Source organism: Chlorocebus sabaeus, chromosome 14 (genome assembly GCF_047675955.1).
Source record: "Chlorocebus sabaeus isolate Y175 chromosome 14, mChlSab1.0.hap1, whole genome shotgun sequence".
NCBI lineage: Eukaryota > Metazoa > Chordata > Mammalia > Primates > Cercopithecidae > Chlorocebus > Chlorocebus sabaeus.
The window spans coordinates 7819744-7838797 of NC_132917.1; positions in this window are offsets into that span (position 1 = coordinate 7819744).

The following is a 19054-nucleotide window of genomic DNA, read 5'->3' on the forward strand; positions in this document are numbered from 1 at the left end:
GCTAACCTGGTGAAACCCCGTCTCTACTAAAAAATACAAAAAACTAGCCAGGCGAGGTGGCGGGCGCCTGTAGTCCCAGCTACTCAGGAGGCTGAGGCAGGAGAATGGAGTAAACCCGGGAGGCGGAGCTTGCAGTGAGCTGAGATCCTGCCACTGCACTCCAGCCTGGGCGACAGAGCGAGACTCCATCTCAAAAAAAAAAAAAAAAAAAAAAAAAAAAAAAGAAAATATGTAAATAAATACTCACTATGAAAAGTGAAAAATAACAGAAAATGTCCTAATATATAATGACAATATTTCCTTCCTTTCATTTCTTGCCTTTGGAACTTTTTTAAAAATTTTTATTATTATTTTTTGAGACGGAGTCTCGATCTGCCACCTAGGCTGGAGTGCAGTGGCCCAATATTGGCTCACTGCAACCTCACCTCCCAGGTTCAAGTGATTCTTGTGCCTCAGCCTCCCAAGTAGCTTGTAATACAGGCATGCACCACCACACCTGGCTAATTTTTAAATTTTTAGTAGAGACAGGCTATCGCCATGTTGACCAGGCTGGTCTCAAATTCCTGGTCTCAGGTGATCTGCCTGCCTCGGCCCCCTAAAGTGCTGGGATTATAAGAGTGAGCCCCCATGCCTGATGCCTTTGGAACTTTTATTAAATTAATGTTACTACTTCTATCTTCCAAATCTTTTAATTTTTTTTCTCAATCATCACATTACTTTATTGCTTTTGAATGTATGGAAGACATTATTTGAATTCAACTTATAAATTGATTCTTCAGCTAAATCTATTCATCTGTAAAAACCCATTCATTAAGCTCTTTATTTCATCAATTTCATTTGTCATGCCCAAAGACTTCATGTATGCTTGTTCTTGCTTTCAATGTCTTTTTTATTCTGGGAATAGCTGCATGTGTGTAAATATACACACACACACATACACACCTGTAGAGCTCAGAAAACAACACTCCAAAAAGAAGGCCTCAGCAGCAGCCTCAGCAGCGAAAGTTTTTCTCTTTCTCCTAACCTTCTGTCTCTTAGTCCTTAGCCAGCCATAGAAATGAAAATCTCTCTTTCCCAAGGTGGGTCATAGAAACCAAAACCCCTCTGTCCCTAAACCAATCATGAAACCTGAAAATACTACGTAAGTGATCTCTCTGCCTTTTTGTGTAAAAGCTGGCCATAGAGAAATTATCTGATCTACTTTGTTTGACGGTAGATCATAAGACCCCTAATATGGTTTGGCTGTGTGTCCCCACCCAAATCTCTCCTTGCATTGTAATAATCCCCATATGTCAAGGGCAGGACCAGATGGAGATAATTGAATCATGGGGTTAGTTTCCCCCATGCTATTCTCATGATAATGAGTGATTTCTCATGAGTTATGATGGTTTTAAAAGGGGCTTCCCCCTTCTCTCAGCACTCATTCTCTCTCCTGCCACCCTGTGAAGAGGTGCCTTCTGCCATAATTGTAAGTTTCCTGAGGTCTCCCCAGCCATGTAGAACTGTGAGTCAATTAAATGTCTTTTCTTTATAAGTTACCTAGTCTCAGCTATTTCTTTATAGCAATGTGAGAATGGACTAATACAACCCCATTCCAGAGAGGGTCCTGCCCAATACTCAGAAGGAAAGAATGCAGGCTCAGAGAGGCTAAGAAGAGTCCAGATAGACAGGCCTTGCTTGGTGTCCCCACTCTGCCTATTAGCATTAGAGCATATATTTTTGGTCTAATCATATTTCTATACAGCTGTTCATACTTGTTGAACCTAAGCATAAAAACTGAAAATTTCTTCTATATCTTTGCATCTTCATTCTGAAGGCTATTATGTATATACATTAAGTACATTTGTATGCCTTATCTCCAATTAACCTGCTTTTCGCAAGATGATTTTTCAGCGAACCTTCAGAACACAATATACTATTTTATATTCTTATTCTATATCATTCTGTTAGTTTTGATTCCTCAAGTATTGATAGTTCTGTTTATTCAGTGGTTCTCAAAGTGCTTTGGCCAGAGAGATTTCCTGTGAGATCATCTTTTATTCTCACAGGACTACTAGCTACTTTGTTTACAATGTGTGCTGGATGATGGAGTAAAAGTATGCCTTTAGTTTATTTTCCTCCAGGTAAGTCTGGGGCTGTTCCAGGGAACAGAGTTCCCAGTGTTACATTCTAGGGTCTGGACTCTCCTTACTGCCTTCTCCCCACCATAAGAATTTCTAGGATTTCCTTTCCAGGCACTGCTCTGTCCCCGTGGTTATCAACCTCTCTGTCATTACATGTCCCACTTGGTGGAGGTGGGGTTCAGGGGCTCTGCCCGGCTGGCCAAGTCTGCTGCACCATCTGCTGAGGACTCCACCCATGCTGTGATCTCCTTCCAAGTTAACGTCATCCACTCACTTTGGGCTGAGACAGGGCCGACCCATGTTTTATTCTTACTCTGGTGGTGTTAAAACACTGACAGAGATCCATTCAGGGAGGCATGAGAATAAAAACAAAACAAAACGACCAACGCAAAACAAGTCCACCCCTCCCTGGCTGTGGGTGATGATTCTCTCCGGCTCCAGGCTGCTATCCAGTTCCTCTTCCACCTTCTGCTGCAGCCTTGGAGACTCAAGGACCTTCTCTCCCCCTAAGGGCTCCCCACAATCTTTATGTCAGGCTTTATAAGGTTCTGATGTCATTGACCTCCATGTATCATGCATGGCCTCTCAAGAATAGAGTGAAGACACCCATATCTTAAGTATCTATTCTACAACCTCTAGTGCACTACTTAAAATTCTCAAAAGAATCCAGGATATAAGATGCAGGTGGTGATGGTCAGAATTAAGGGCCTAGAATAGAGATTCCTAGAAAGAAGTAGCATGAGGAACATTTGGAGGGATTGGATTGCTGGCAGCCATATCAACCCAAGGCCCATTCTTCCTGCCATGGTTGGTGGGACTCTGTGTCTAGAGAATGGCTGGAATTCTTGAATTCTTAGATCACACATTGGTCACATTGCATGGCTTTGCTGAAGGTGAAAACTTGCTTTCAATATTAAAACTAGACAGAGTAATCATTGACAGACAGCAATGAGATGTTATCTGCTGGAGTTAAGATACCTTGGGAATAGACGGCTGTGTTTGGAATTTATTTGATGTGCATATTCAGTCTATCATTTTTCTAGTCAATCCCATATTGCTGTCTTGCCTCTCCATTATCTCCCCAACCTGAGAGATTAGAGAGAAACATTTTGTTTGTCAGCTCAGAAGTAAGCACTGTCCATTACCTGATAAGACCGAAGCAGGGTTTAACAAGCCAATTTGAACCAAATAGAAAATGTCCTATCACGATATCAGCCAGTCTCTTTGTTTGCACATACTGTTCCTGTGTTCTTGATAATCTTGTAAAACCCAGTGAAACTTAGTATATATGAATTAGTCAGAAATGAATGCTCACTTTGGAAGCCTGCTGGAAGAAGTCAATGCATTTCTCTACAGGAAGTGCCTAGATTTATAACTTACAGGATTGAGGACAGTGAAAATGAGAAAGGCATTTCATGTCAATTAGAAAATATCTCCAGAATCTTTGATTCTATCTCAAGTGAGAAGCCAAGTCCGAAAAGGCTGGAGACCAATTTCTAATTATAATCTTTGTATTTGTATAAGCTTTGACATTTCAGGAGGGATAAAAGTATGTGCCTATGAATATCCAGATGTTAACTCCTCTGAATGAACAAAGACAAGGCTTCTCCCATCACCTGGGAAATTCAGTAGGTGAGGTAGAATTTAGTAGAGCCCGTGTTTAGACCCTTAGGGGATGTTGGTTTAAGAACTCTACTACTGACTGGGCACAGTGGCTCATGCCTGTAATCCCAGAACTTCGGGAGGCCGAGGCAGGAGGATCACGATGTCAGGAGTTCGAGACCAGCCTGACCGACATGGTGAAACCAACCCCTTCATTACTAAAAATGCAAAACTTAGCTGGGTGTGGTGGCATGCACCTGTAATCCCAGCTACTCAGGAGACTGAGGCAGGAGAATCCAGCTACTCAGGAGGCTGAGGTAGGAGAATCGCTTGAACCCAGGAGGCGGAGGTTGCAGTGAGCTGAGATTGTGCCACTGCACTCCAGCCTGGGTGACAGAGCAAGACTCTATCTAAATAAAAAAGGTGGCAGGGAGAAGTACTCTACTATTTATAACGTGCAGGATCTGCACTCGCCATCTGTCCATGAAGAAAGGGACAGAGAACTAATGGTCACTGAGATGTGCATGTGTGATCAGCACTGTGGTGAGTGCTTTGCACACATTTTCACAACTAACTACCCAAGAATGTTGTGAGGTGTTTTATACCATCCACAACCTATAGATGAAGAACTGAGACTCCTAGATGCATTTAACTGCCCACAGTACTAAGAAGCATTGTGCACATGTTGCTAAAGACATACGAGGCATTATTTTCTCTCTTTACCTACAAAATCTCCACAGAGCTCTCTTGGTGACAGGTCTGAGATTTATCTCGTAGGTAAACACTGACTTAATGTGTCTCAACTTTTAATGAAGAAATAAAGGTAAACGGCAGGGATTAGCTATTGTCACCATGCTATTTGCCCTCGTGTTGAAATTGTGTGTAGCGACAGGCTCTGAGTGTTTCTATTTCTCATACATATTTTTGTCTTCAACGTGGGTGCACAAATATGGCAGAAGTTCGGCTGTAGAGTGACGTGATCAGCCAAACGGTCCACTGCGGATAGAAGAGAAAGACTGTAAGATAGGTCAGCAACACAGAACTATTAGTCGTCCCTTCAAAGTGCAGCATTAGTCTTGGCTTCTGATCCAGGTTTAACCTAGATTTAAAGAAAAATTAAACCATATTGGTTTGTTAATTAGGAATCTCAAATATAGCCATGATTGTCTACCGAGGTCCTCAGCAACAGAAACATTGAAGAAAGAGGGTGGAGAGGGAAGAGAAAGAAAGAGAGAGAGAAAGGAGAAGAAGGAGAGGGAGGAGAGAAAGGAAAGGAAGAAAGCAAGGAAGAAAAGGGGAAGGAAGGAAGGAAGGAAGAAAAGAAAGAGAAAGAAGGAAGGAAGGGATGGATAAAGGAAGGAAGGAAAAGAAAGAGAAAGAAAGAAAGGCAAGGAAAGGAAAGAAAGAAAGAAGGAAGGAAGGAAAAAATAAAGGGAGGGATGGAGAGAGAGACAAAAAGTGGGGCAAGTCACTCTTCATCTCTGTGTATATATAGATATATCTTTGCCCTCGTAGACCTTACTGCCTGAGGAGATTTTCAATAAGATGTGAAGATTCCAGTGGTAGATAAATGAGGGAAACATGAAAGGTCCCTTGATACGTGGGAGAAAATTCAATAAATTTAAAAACAGAAAATTCTTTCTTGGCCAATAATCTAATAAATAATAGATTTAAAACCATCTGGTGATACTAAGCATAGATAGAAAAATATGCATGTCCACATGTATGGGCACGTGAACACACAGAGACCCCCACTCCGATATTGGTGAGACTGGGCTGAATTTAGCACACACCAGCTCCTGAGAGCGCTTTCCAGTCCAATAGCATAACGAGAAGCCAGGGCCTTCTTTGATTGTTGTTGCTCTTTTCCTGTGACCAGGTGATCCCATTGTTTGGAATTTTACCTAACGAAAAATTGAACAGAAGCAAAAATCTATTCAAGCACATTTCTTATATCCAAAATAATAAAAATTCCCATCAATAATTGGTTAGTTACTGTATGTAAAAAATGCCAGATTTTTCAACAACTACAAAAATGTTGGTGCATTTAAAGAATACATAGAACTGCTGGGTGTGGTGGCTCATGCCTGTAATTCTAGTCCTTTGGGACTAGAATGGCAAACCCCATCTCTACTAAAAATACAAACAAACAAACAAACAAAACCACGTATGGTGGCAGGCGCCTGTAGTCCCAGCTACTCAGGAAGCTGAGGCACAAAAATCTCTTAAACTCGGCAGGTGTAGGTTGCAGTGAGCCGAGATTGTGCCACTGCACTCCAGCGTGGGCAACAGAGCAAGACTGTTTCAGAAAAAAAAAAAAAAAAGAAAGAAAAAAAGAAAAAAAGAAAGACTTTTAAAATGCCCAATCATATATATTTTATTAATACCTAATGCACTTATAAAATTGCCTAGCTACTGCAAAATATACAAGCTTTTAAATATACGTGCTGTAGAAAAGAGTTCTTATGATATAGAACATACCTTGAGGTTAATTTTGAAATTTGAAAGAGCGTGATTTGCATATTAGAGCCTGAAGAAAACAACAGTGAGAATTCTCTACCTCACACTCTTTCCTTCCTCTTGCTCCTACTCATACATCCTTCTTTCACCACCACATCTCCCCTCCCAATAAAATCTAAGCCATGTGACTTTTTTCAACATCTGCTTCCTTTCTTTTCTTTCATAGAAAGCACGCATGAATAATCAGACTGCACTGCTGCTGTTAATTGTAAAAATCATTAGTAAACTTCCAGGTGCTGTTTACTATATAAGCATTGTAATTTTCTATCCTAAAATCAGCAACTCCCCCACATCATTGTCTGCCCCGGGGCATGAGCACTGTGCAGCTTTGAGGTTGTCAAAGGCAGTTGCAGCCCCATTTACTGGGACTAAAAGGGATCGATCCACACCTGCAGCGTTTGAGGCAATAATTCCTGATATTAACCAGACCTCATGAGGAGAGGGCCCTTTTGCCAGCCTCCTCATGATTCACCAGCCTCCTCATGATTCAACACTCTCCAATCCATGTGGAATCATTGAATATGCTGTGATTGGCTCACACCCACCACGTCCATTCTTCCCCTTTCTGCCGCCACTCCACCTATTGTCCAAAGATTCTGGAAAGAAACCTGTAGAGAAGAGAAAGCCAGTTTAGATGCCATTTGTCTCTAACTTGTAAGCCCGGCATGCCTGAATTTTTGCAATTGCAAATAAAGTGCAAAGGAAGAACAAACTCAAGAACCCTCAAGAGCCCATACTACAAGAGGCAGGAAGAATCCTGGAGATTTAACTGAGAGAAGAGATCCTAGCACAGAGAGGAAGTAACTTGCCCAATGCCATACAAACACTGCCTAACGCTTTGGTTACACAAAACAGATTACAACTTCCATCTGTTTCCTTGAAGGCACCTGTGGTTTTCCTCAAGAAATTCAAGATAAAAGAAAACAAAGCTTGAGTTTACATTTTCCCAGGTACTACAATGGCATCCCTGGGTACACCTGCTGTTCTTTCTCTGGGGCTCCCAATTCCTGCTCTGCTCCTCCAGGCAGGATTCTACACAGCCTTCCAGTAACACTGCAGGAGTGGCCCTCAGGTGGTCTGGCTACACCTTTGCCTATAACCTGCTGCACTGTGTGTTCTTACAGCCGTAGCCATTGTTTTCCTGCACTGTGTCATCTGTTTGCTTGCTCCTATTTTAGTGGTATTCGAAGTGCCTCTGACAAAAGTGCTTTTCCTTCTTTTTCTTTTTATATTTTTGGCCTAGTTCAATACCTCAATGAATGAATAAAATTTATTAAGAGAGCATTATAATATCTAAAGTTTTAATCAATGTTTGAGGTAGAAAGTTCTTAGAGACCATCTGACCCAACTTCAAAACTAATTTCTGCATCACAGGTGCAAGAATGTTCAGTGACTCTGTGAACTATGTTTGCACTTTGGCATCATCTCCACCTCCCGGAGTGTTCTCTACCACTTTGTCTCAGAGACAAAGCCTAGGACTGCATTTCTTAGAATCCCTTCCCCATAGGCTTCCATGAAAAGGAAGGAGGCCATGTTCTCCAGCAGCTGTGGCGGGAAGAAGCACAGGTGACTCACAGACCAGTGTGGTGAGGAAGCAGGTGGGATGGTCTCAGCAGCTCCCAGGCAAGCTCCTCCACAGCTCCTGCTGTAGTGTTGCAAGCCGAAAACTTTAGCAACAACTTCACTGTTCTTTGTTCCCCCAGCTTTTCCAAAATTTTGCTAGGTTTTATTTCCTTGCATTAAAATTTTCCTATGACAAAAGAGTCATCTTTTTAATGCATGGTGCTCGGTCAATTAGATACACACAGAGTTGAGGTGGAGAATAAATCCTGACCCCTCCCTCCTAAAAACAAAATCCAGACAGAATATGGAACCTACATGTGAAAAGTAAAACAATAACGTTTAAAAGAAAACATACAAAAGCATCTTCATAACCTTAGGGTAGGCAGACCTTATACAAGACACAAAAATTTGCTAGACATAACACACAAAATGATAAATAGAACTCCAATAAAGTTAGTGTCTTCTGCATATCAAAAGACACCATTAGGAGAAGTCAAGCCACAGAAGAAGAAAGGATATTTGCATGATACATATCTAAGACTAATAAGAATATATAAAAATTTACACAAATCAATAAAAAAGACAGACATCTCAAAGTAGGTACCTCAGAAAAGAATATCTAAGTAGCCAAAAGCATGTTAAAAATTTCTCAGATTAAGTCATTATTAGATAAATGCAAATTAAAACCACCGTATGCACAAAAGAAAGTCTATAATTTAAATGACAGACACAACAAAGTATTGCGTTTGGAGCAACTAGAACTCACCTACTTTTCAGAGTAAGTTGGTACAACTATGCTTGCATGTCGTTGGGAAACTGAAATTATCTACTCAAGCTGAACATCCGTCCATCCTACATCCTAGCAATTCTACCTCTACATATATTAATATAAACGCACACACATGTTTACAAAAGACATACAACTATTTATAGCAGCAGTATTTGAGTCGTTCATATTACAAACCCATCGATCAATCCATAGAAGATATAGGCTGTGATGTATTCATGCATGTGACACAATAAAGCAACGAGAATGAAATAACTACGCATTTTCCCAACAAATCATAATTTTGATGACTCACAATCAAAATAGCCTGAATACAAAACAATACATACTGGATAATTCCATTTACACAAAGTTTAAAAATCAGAAAAATATCCATGGCTTTAGAACTCAAAATAGTGGTTACTTTTGGGGAAGTAATGATTAGAAGGAGGGGAACTTCTTGTTAATGTCGAACTCCTAAATCTGGATTCTTGTTACATGGCATGTTCAGTTGGTAAAATTTTATTGAAATTCACTGTTAATATCTGTGCATTTTTAAATAAATTTTATACTTTAATTAAAACGTTACGTTAAAAGAATTCAGCGTGGAGATACCTGGAGTGTTGTCCATATTCCTGACTGACAGAGTAAATTATTTAAAATTTATAGTTAATAGGTTTCAGGGCCATGGTTATGAAGATGATGGTGATAATTATGACAACAATGACAAATATCTTCAACTACAGTGAAAATAGCACTACTGTTTATTAGGTGATAGACATTATGTTGGGGACTTTTTGATAACCTGACACTGTCCTGGGGAGCAGGAATTGAAATTCCTGTTGCACAGATTGGGAAATTGAAGGTAGCTAATTTGTTCAGTCATCCAGCTCCTGTCAGATCAGACTTGACTCTTGGACAGAATCTATTGATTCTACACAGATTTCCCACTTCATGAAAGAATGGCATGATTTTTCATCTGTAACTCAGAAACCCTTTTGAGTTTGTAAATACTGAGTTACTCAAACTGATGCCCCTATGACATGAAAGTGCTGGGAGTTCTATCTGTCTGAATGAGGCAGAGAACAATGTGGATGGGATTTCTGCCCCCACTGTGTAGGGTCCCTCATGCATTTGTGGTGCTTTGTAACAACCCTCATCAAAGTACATAACTCAAGAGATGCAGGATCTGCCAATCATAAGCAGCTCTTCCCAGCTCCTTTTGTAGGAAAAACTTTCTCACATCCCTGGTACTGGGCGGGGATAAGAACAGCCTGTGGGGCTGGCAGCTCCCTATCATGGTCTCATCTACAGAAATGTCGTCTCTTCTTTTCATCCTGCTAAACTGGAGATTGTGAATCTCTGGAATCAGATAAAATGTTAGTTTCTCATTTGGTAAAAAAAGAGAACATTTAATGTCTCATAAAGCTGTAGGAGAGGGTTTGGTAAAATGAGCATTTTAAACCCCCAACTCAAGGAGTATGTGGAATACCAAAGAAGAGAATTTCCCTTTAGGGGCCTCCATCTCTCCTGCATAAGAGAAAGGAAGATGGAAAGTCCTCCTTGCAGGAAGTGGAGTCCTCCATCTCACAGAGTCCTCCATCTCCTCATAGAATCTCCCATCTCCCAGATTCCCCCATCTCATAGAGTCCCCATCTCACAGAGTTTCCCATCTCACAGAGTCCTCCATCTCACAGTCCTTCATCTCCTCACAGAGTTCCCCATCTCACAGAGTCCTCCATCTCACAGAGTCCTCCATCTCACAGAATCCTCCATCTCCCCACAGAGTCCGCCATCTCACAGTCCTCCATCTCACAGAGTTCCCCATCTCACAGAGTCCCCCATCTCACAGTCCTCCATCTCCTTACAGAGTTCCCAATCTCACAGAGTCCCCCATCTCACAGAGCCCTCCATCTCCTTACAGAGTCCTCCATCTCCTCACAAAGCCTCTCATCTCACAGAGTCCTCCATCTCACATAGTCCTCCATCTCACAGTCCTCCATCTCCTCAGAGTCCCCCATCTCCTCACAGTCTCCCATCTCACAGAGTCCTCCATCTCACAGAGTCCTCCATCTCACAGAGTCCTCCATCTCCTCAGAGTCCCCCATCTCACAGAATCGTCCATTTCCTCACAGAGTCCTCCATCTCCTCAGAGTCCCCCATCTCACAGAATCGTCCTTTTCCTCACAGAGTCCTCCATCTCCTCAGAGTCCCCCATCTCACAGAATCGTCCATTTCCTCACAGAGTCCTCCATCTCCTCACAGAGTCTCCCATCTCATAGAGTCCTCCATCTCCTCAGAGTCCCCCATCTCACAGAGCCCTCCATCTCCTTACAGAGTCCTCCATCTCCTCACAAAGTCTCCCATCTCACAAAGTCCCCCATCTCACAGAGTTCCCCATCTCCTCATAGAGTCCCCCATCTCACAGAGTCCTCCATCTCCTGGCAGTCCCCCATCTCCTCTGCAGATGGAAGGAAACCGCACTTTGAAGGAGGCAATTAGGCTTTTTCTCGTCCCTGGTGAATTTCCTCTCCTGTTTCTCTTGATGACAATTCTCAATATTCACCATGATTTTAGTTGCTCACCTCCTTTGCCTGTTCCAGCATTTGATCTTGAACTTCTACTTTAGAAGAACCTGAAGCCAATAGGACACCTGAGTCCCTCTGCCCATATGCCTGCAGAGAGGCCCTCACTATCCTCATCCCCTTTCTCCTGCCTCAGGGGTGGAGGATGGCCTTGGGTTCTTCATGCAGAACCATTCCGCCATGCCATCAATCCTCCCATCTTCCTTTAAGGACTCTTTCCAGCAGTTTATACAAGAGTGCGTCTCTACAATCCCCCAAACTGAGCCACTCTTTCTTGTCTCACTCTTGAACCTGAATTACCCTCCAAACTGACTCCTCCTATGTTGGCTTACCATCCAAAACCTCTCCCCTACTCACGTCTCATCTAAACTGGTCTCTGGCAAGGCAGCCATGATCTTCTGCCTGCTTCTGGATACCCTTTTGAGTGGGTGTGGTGGAGCCTGCACCCTCCACTTTGCTGTAGCTGCTTCCACCAAACTTGCATAATTTCAAAATCTACGTGAAACTTCTGTTTTTTTGTTTGTTTGTTTGTTTTTTCCTGGCTCACCGTCTGTGCTGCAGTGACATAGTGGATGACTCTGCCTTTCTAGAGGCTTCTACAAGTGACCTTCTGACCTGCTGATTGGAGTGGAGTGCTTTTCCCTGCTGGACTTCACCACTTCCTGCCCCTGAATGTTCATCATCCCTGGACACTCCCTTCTGTCCCCTGCTCACACAGCTCAAATAGCCTAAGCCTTCATTTTTCCCCCAGACCTTTAAGCTTCTATGTCCAACTCTCAGCTGGATATTTTCACCTGAATACCCAGATCCCATAGGTCAATGGAGACCACCATGAGAGAGGAGAAAAGAGACAAGATGGCAATACCCACGGCACATTTCTATCCTCCATGCTGAGCACTCTATGTAGTTAAGAAATGTTTGTTGAATGAATGAATGAATGAATGTGTAGCCGAGTGAGCTCAGAAACACTCAGAGGTTATCTTCTCCTGGTCCCTATCTTCCATCACTGTGACTTTCCCCAGCCACGTACAGGGAAAAGTATAGTGTATCTATTAGGCAGTTTCAAAGAGATGGAATTAGCCAGAATGCCAAAGACTGCCTTCAGTGTAGGTATACTTTTTCAAGTTTTCATCAGTTGATGTATTTTCTCCTCTCTTGTAATATAGCTTCTAGGTTCCAAAAAACTATGTTTCAGACAATGTTCCTAAGGAGACCGGGACTGCTCACACGGGGCCACCTCAGCTGAGCTGTTGTTGGTAAGCCCACAGCCTGCTTTGCTCTCCCGAGCCGTCTCCTCGTTTAACATCTCCACTGAACACTTGCTCTATACCATCAGGCGGCCGCTCTGGAGGAAAATGAAGGATTTGCTGTATAATGTATTTTTTTTTAAAGAGATTATTTAAGGCACGATTTCTGTTTATGGTCCCAAGATAAATTATAATCACCTTTGTTTACCTCATATTCCTTTCTTAATTAACTGACAACCTATTAGCATACATTTTTTATCCCAGGAGCATTAATTATACATAATTTATATCATAAGCATTTATTTCATATCAGTGGGATGAATAAAACATTTACCTGCTTATAGCTACTTGAGGTTAACATTCTTATACAAAAAACTCACCTGAGACTTCCAATCAAATTATCAGATTTTTAATTTTCTGTTACATAATGATACTGTACTGGTCATTGTAGCATTTTATTCTACTCTAGGCTAAACAATCATTTAGCAGAGTGCCGTGCTGGCAGCATTAATTAACCAATGATACATGCTTTGCTGCACAATGAGATGCGAATAATAAAAATACAATTTGCTCATATGAGCGATGGAGTCCTTCCTGGGATTGTAATACCAATATCAGCCCCAGCAAAGGTACAAAGATCTCCAGGTCTTTTGTGTCATAGTTTGTCAGACTCCAAAGGATCACAGAGGTCAAAGGGCACATCATATTGTCGTTTTAAAGGTGAGGATTCTGAGGGCCAGAGAAGGCAAATACCTTGTACAACCCGATCCACTAGCAAACAAGTGCCAGAGATTTGGACACGGTGCGAGCACACTGGTGCGGTGCCAGGGCAGTTCCACCTGTCGACACAGGTGTGCTCTTCTCCCTCAAAACCTGGTAAGCTTTGAATGTTTGCATCAGTTGGAATATCGTGCCCAGGTGCTTTAAAATGAGATGTACATAAATTAGTCTTTGGTTCAGAAATGTCACAATCTTTCCTGTATGGGGTGGCTTAGGTGAAGCCTCTCAAAAGATTAATAGATTAACTGTAATGCCACAAGAAGCCCTAGTTCCAGCCTCTAGGCTTAAAATTAGTCTACACTTTTCTCTAATCATCATACCCCTTTGCCACCACACTTCTCACTGGCTGTCTTCTTGCTCTGAACAGATGAATTTTCAAGTCCCTGGATTCTGTCCTCTACTGTCTCTATAACCATTTTGTTCACCAACTACAGTTACCCAGAAACCAGTGGCAATGTTAGTTAGAACACAAATGGACCTTTTTACCTGAGAAATCCTTTGTTGCTTAGAATGAAATTCAGAGGATTTTGCTGTTTTTTTTGTTTTTTTTTTTTTTTTTTTTTTTTTCAGGAGGAAAAAAGCACTATACTTGCACAGAACTGAATGAGCTTGCTAAAGATCCGGGCTGTGGATGGAGAAGAAAGGACCCACCAGAGATCATTAAGCACCTGCTGTGTGACAGAGCCTCTGCCTGGCCCTCGTCCGTGCCATCTCATTCGATTCAATTCTGGGAAATAACACAATTATCCTCACCTCATAGATGAGAAAACTGAAGTTTAAAAAGGTTAAGCCATTTGTTCAGAGCCACAGCTGCAGCAGGAGACAGTGCTGGGATTTGAACCAAGGTCCATATACTTTTAAAATTCAAGCTGTTTCTATGACACCACACTAATAACAAGGCAGATGGTAACCGGCATTTAGGTAGAACTGCTGAAAAACCCTTTTCCCATGTTTTTCATCTCCTGATTTTGAGGTACAAATGTGATTTCTTTAATATATTCTGCCATCTTGCTTGGAAAGAATGTAGCATATTCCACTTGAAGAAATCTTTTTGCCTCTCTGACGAGTCAACGTAGAGAGAAAACACTTGGTGTCAATGTTGGGGCATAGTTAGAGAAATCTGTTTCTCGAATCCCCTCTCATAACGTGGAAATGGTAACAAAGGCAGAAAGAAAACCCACACAAAGCAAAATATGGGGGTCCCAGAGTTCCCTGGTAGACAAAGCAACTCAGCCCAATGAATTCTCCGCAGTGACCCTCGCAGATACTTGCCTGTGCCCGGCCAGCCGGGTGACCCTGCAGCCCCCTCTGCTCGAGGTCCATCCCATCTCGTACATCCGGAAGCCAGGCAGCATCCAGGGCTCGCTCGCGAGCCATGCCTTCGGCAGCATCACCTTCTTACACTCAGCAAGGAAAGGCTGGACTTCTTCAAAGCCCTTCCTGGCTCCCAGCTCTCTTCATGTTGTCTTCATAAGAAATCTCATCTGGGCCCATGCTGTCAAATACCTGTGACCATTTCACTGCTCCTCATGCATGCGTCCCCTGGTACACAGTCTGAGACGTAGTACTCAATGGCTCCCTTAGGAAGTCTCAAATTCACCTTCAGATAATGTGTATTATACCACACTCATGATCCCCCACACAAAAAGTAATATTAGCTCAGTAAATGATATCCTCTAAATACTTGCTCAAACAAACATCAAAAAAAAACCTTCTCCCATATCCAATCTATTGCCTGTCTATTTTGCCTCCTAAATGGATCTCGAATTCATCCCTGTTTTTCCACTTTCACTGCCATCATCATAAGCTTGGCTGTTAATTTTACTCATGTGGACTTCTACCATTGCCTTCTAATTGTTATCACCTCATCTAATTTTTAATCTGTAACTAGAATAATCTTTTCAAGATGAAAATCAGATTATAAAAAATATCCATTAAAATAATGAGAAAGATATCTCAAAGTTCAGAACAGGAACAGAAACAGAAACCATAAAGAAAAGATTGATAAAGTAGGTCATATAAAAATAAAATACTTCTGCTGACAAGACCACCCTAAACAAAATCAAAAGATAAGATACACGCTTGGAAAAGTAAATAAAGTACTGATTTTCTTAAACTATAAAGACACTTTAAAATAGTCAAATAAGTCAAACAACTCAATAAAAAAACGGGCAAAGAACAAGATAGGCAAGTGCACACACAGACTTGCACACACACACACTCGCACAAGCACAAATGACTCTTAAACATTTTTTAAAATATTCAATGTTATTTATAATAAGAGACAGACAAATTAACAACAAAATATGATACAATTTTTTGCTTGTCAGATTAGCAAAAGTTCAAAAAGGTGAACTTTTACTAGTAATGGTATAGGAAAAACAATCTATTGCAGTAGCAAAAGAAACAGGAAAAACTGGTAACTTGATAATATGTGTCAACTCTATATGCACATATTCTTTGATCTAGCAACTTTTTCCTGATAATTTTTCCTTGAGATATAATTGCACACACATACACACACACAAATGCACACACACAGAGATAAATTGCAGTATTATCATAATAAAATAAGACTAGAGACAAATGAAATGCCTCTCAATACTTAACTTGTGAAGTCTATTGTAGCTCATTTCTATAATGGAATACTATGCAGTCCTGAAAAAGAATGGGGAAGTTCTATTCATACAGACATGAAACAGGCTCTCTTAAACATATCCTAAAATATAGAAAGAAACTATATGTATATACACACACATATATATACTTGTATATATTGGGAAATACACAAAAATAATTCATAATGGTGGTTTCATCTAGGAGGGCAGATGAGTGGCTAATGGCCTATACTGGGGGAAGCACTCACTTTTCACTGGATTCCTGTGCACCATTCGAACTTTTGTGTTACACATATGTGGTTTATTTATTTGTGTGTGTATGTGTGTGTGTGTGTGTGTCTATGTGCCTGCATGTGTGTGTAGAGTGAGAGAGAAGGGAGTATGGACAAGGCTTTTAGAAGTTTGAGCATGAAGGGAAGGTAAGCACAAGGGCAGTAGCTGGAATAGGGCGAGGCTGAGCAAGGGTTTTATGAGACGCAGGACATATTGCCCATATTTAGACGCTGCTGAGCATGAGACTTAGAGAGAATATTTGAAATTACAGGAGTGGAAGGTGTCATCAGACATCTCTGAGGGTGTGGGCGCAGAAGACTGTAGCTTAGATGGAGACAGGAGAAGGTAGAAAGGAAGGAAAAGGTAGATAGGCAAATACACCTCATTTACTTATCTGCAGTTTTAATCTTCTGAAAAAGAGGCTATGTCATCCCAACAACTGAAACCCAAAAAGAACAGAACTCCAGCAAGGAAGGAGGAGGTGACTGAGTGAGGTACAACAAAACCTCCTTCCACAACACAACTGCAGCCAGAGAATTTCAAGCCCAGAATGTAAGTAAATGTAACCCTTTCCTGTGGGAAGATCTGACACTTGGGGCACCACTGTTACTCAAGACAAAGCAGGTTGGATACCTGTTTCTGAAAGATGCCTTTGGGGGCACCCCAGTGTGCAGAGCCCCAGCCTGGGCCACTAGGTGCTGAGCCTAATTGTGAAGGTCAGGCAGAAAGTGGAGGGGCTCATCTCACTAGTGCCCTCCATCCACAGGCTCTCAGAGCACCACACATGGCAACATTGCTTTAGATTTCAGAGAGGGGACCTTCCTTCCTTCCTTCCTTCCTTCCTTCCTTCCTTCCTTCCTTCCTTCCTTCCTTCCTTCCTTCCTTCCTTCCTTCCTTCCTTCCTCACAGACTAGCATCCAGGGTCAGCCTCCAAGATGGAGAGTTTAAAGGAAGGTTTAGAGGTTGAAGTGCTAATGAGCCTACCCCGTTCCTCCTACTGGGTCTTGGACTTTGGACCTAGCAGGGTGTATTAGTCCATTCTCACATTGCTATAAAGATCTACCAGAGACTGGGTAGTTTATAAAGAAAAGAGGTTTAATTGACTCACCACTCTGCAGGCTATACAGAAAGCATAACTGGGGAAGCCTCGGGAAACTTACAGTCATGGCTGAAGGCAAAGGGGAAGCAAGTGCCTTCTTCACATGGTGACAGGAGAGAGAGAGAGAGTGAGAGAAAGAGAGAGAGAGAGAAGGGGAAGTTGCTACACATTTGTTAAACAACCTGATCTCATGAGAACTCACTCACTCTCATGAGAACTCACTCACTAGCATGAGAACAGCAAGAGGGAAATCCACCCCCATGATCCAATCACCTCCCACCAGGCCCCCCCAACACTGAGAATTACAATTCGTCGTGAGATTTGGGTGGGGACACAGCCAGACCATATCATGGGGCTTGCCACAGGTGTTGGCCACGCCCCTTATCCAGAGATAAGAAAAGGAGGATCAAATAGGGACTCAGAAGAGCAAGGCCTCTGAGGGCAAACTAGGAAGAGGAAGGTGAGTGGGACAAACCCCAGCCTCTGTCACTGCAGGTGGTCTCAACTCCACACTGGGACTTCTCCTCACCCTTCTTGATTCATTCCAAATTCCTCTCCCACTCAGCTCTCACCTCACAAGGTCTCCGTGGCTTACCTACCTGGCAGTGCCACCCAAAATGTTGAGTCCTTAGCCATCACACCCATTTTCCTTTAGAGTTGCTGCACACGTCTGCTCACGGTTACAGGGGTCTAAGGTTCCTCCCTGCTTACAATGCATAAAAACAATCCTACCCTATCCTGCTGGTCAAGGTCAACTCTCCCTGCCATCTGGTGACTCTTCTTGGCACAAGGAGGCCACAGTGCCTGGTGACAGTGTCAGTGAATCCCAAGTCCCCAGGAGCAGGTCTCCTGCAGTATTCCTGCTGCATCATTGCCCAGGAGCTGCCCATGGGAGGCAAGGCTGCAGGGCTTCCAACTAGAGCAGCAGCAAGGCCCCCGTTCAATCACGCTGTCTGCAGCTGGAGGTCTGAGAAGCCTTTCTCATGGCCACCATAGGGAGAATAAAAGAGACATCTGTGGATCTCAGAGCAGGGGCTTTCTGATGCTGTTTCTGCCAGCACAGCTTACCCAGGGCAAGACAGGATCAAGGGAAGTTTCACAAAAATTTCTACACCTTAGCGTGGCAGAAAGCTGCTGGCAGGGCCAGCTCGGAGGGCATGTGGTCTGTGCAGTCACACGTGCTCTGCACTTGGAAGGGGCCATGCTTGGCTGATGCTCTGGTGGCACCATCTTGGATCTCTTAATGTTTTTATCTTTGAATTTGTGCTTTGTAAGTAAAATCTGATGGGACAGTGGAGATGTGCCTGTCCCACGATGATACCCACAGTGTGCCTGTCCACAAGGTGCTTCCTGGCCACCCATTTATGTACAGCGCCCATAACACCCCATAAAGACAGAATGCTGGGGGCTCCACAATGCCTGGGACGTCAGGGAGACTCAAGGTGATACCAGGTAAGCCTGTTAGGTCCACTGCTGAGTCAGCAAGAGGCCTGTGGCCCAGAGATATCGTGCTTTCTGACTGAACCAAGCTTGTTTTAAAAACAAAAAAGAAGCAAGAGTGTACAAAGAAACACAAGCAATTAAAGAACCCAGTTATTTCCTTTCTTACTCAGATGACTCCCCTTACATCCACTTTCACAGAAAATGATGACATACAAGGAAAGGGAAAATAAGGCAACACACAGTTCCTTTCCTTCTTCCTCATCAGTAAGCCAAAGGGAGAGGATATTGGGAGAGGTGGATATATCAAGAGTGATATAAAATCATTTGAGTGAGTTTTGTGTGGAGCTTTCACTGTTTTGGTAAGAACAAAATATACATGCACCTACAAACTACAAAATACATATTGTATAATTTTGGTGATTCTACATAGAAATT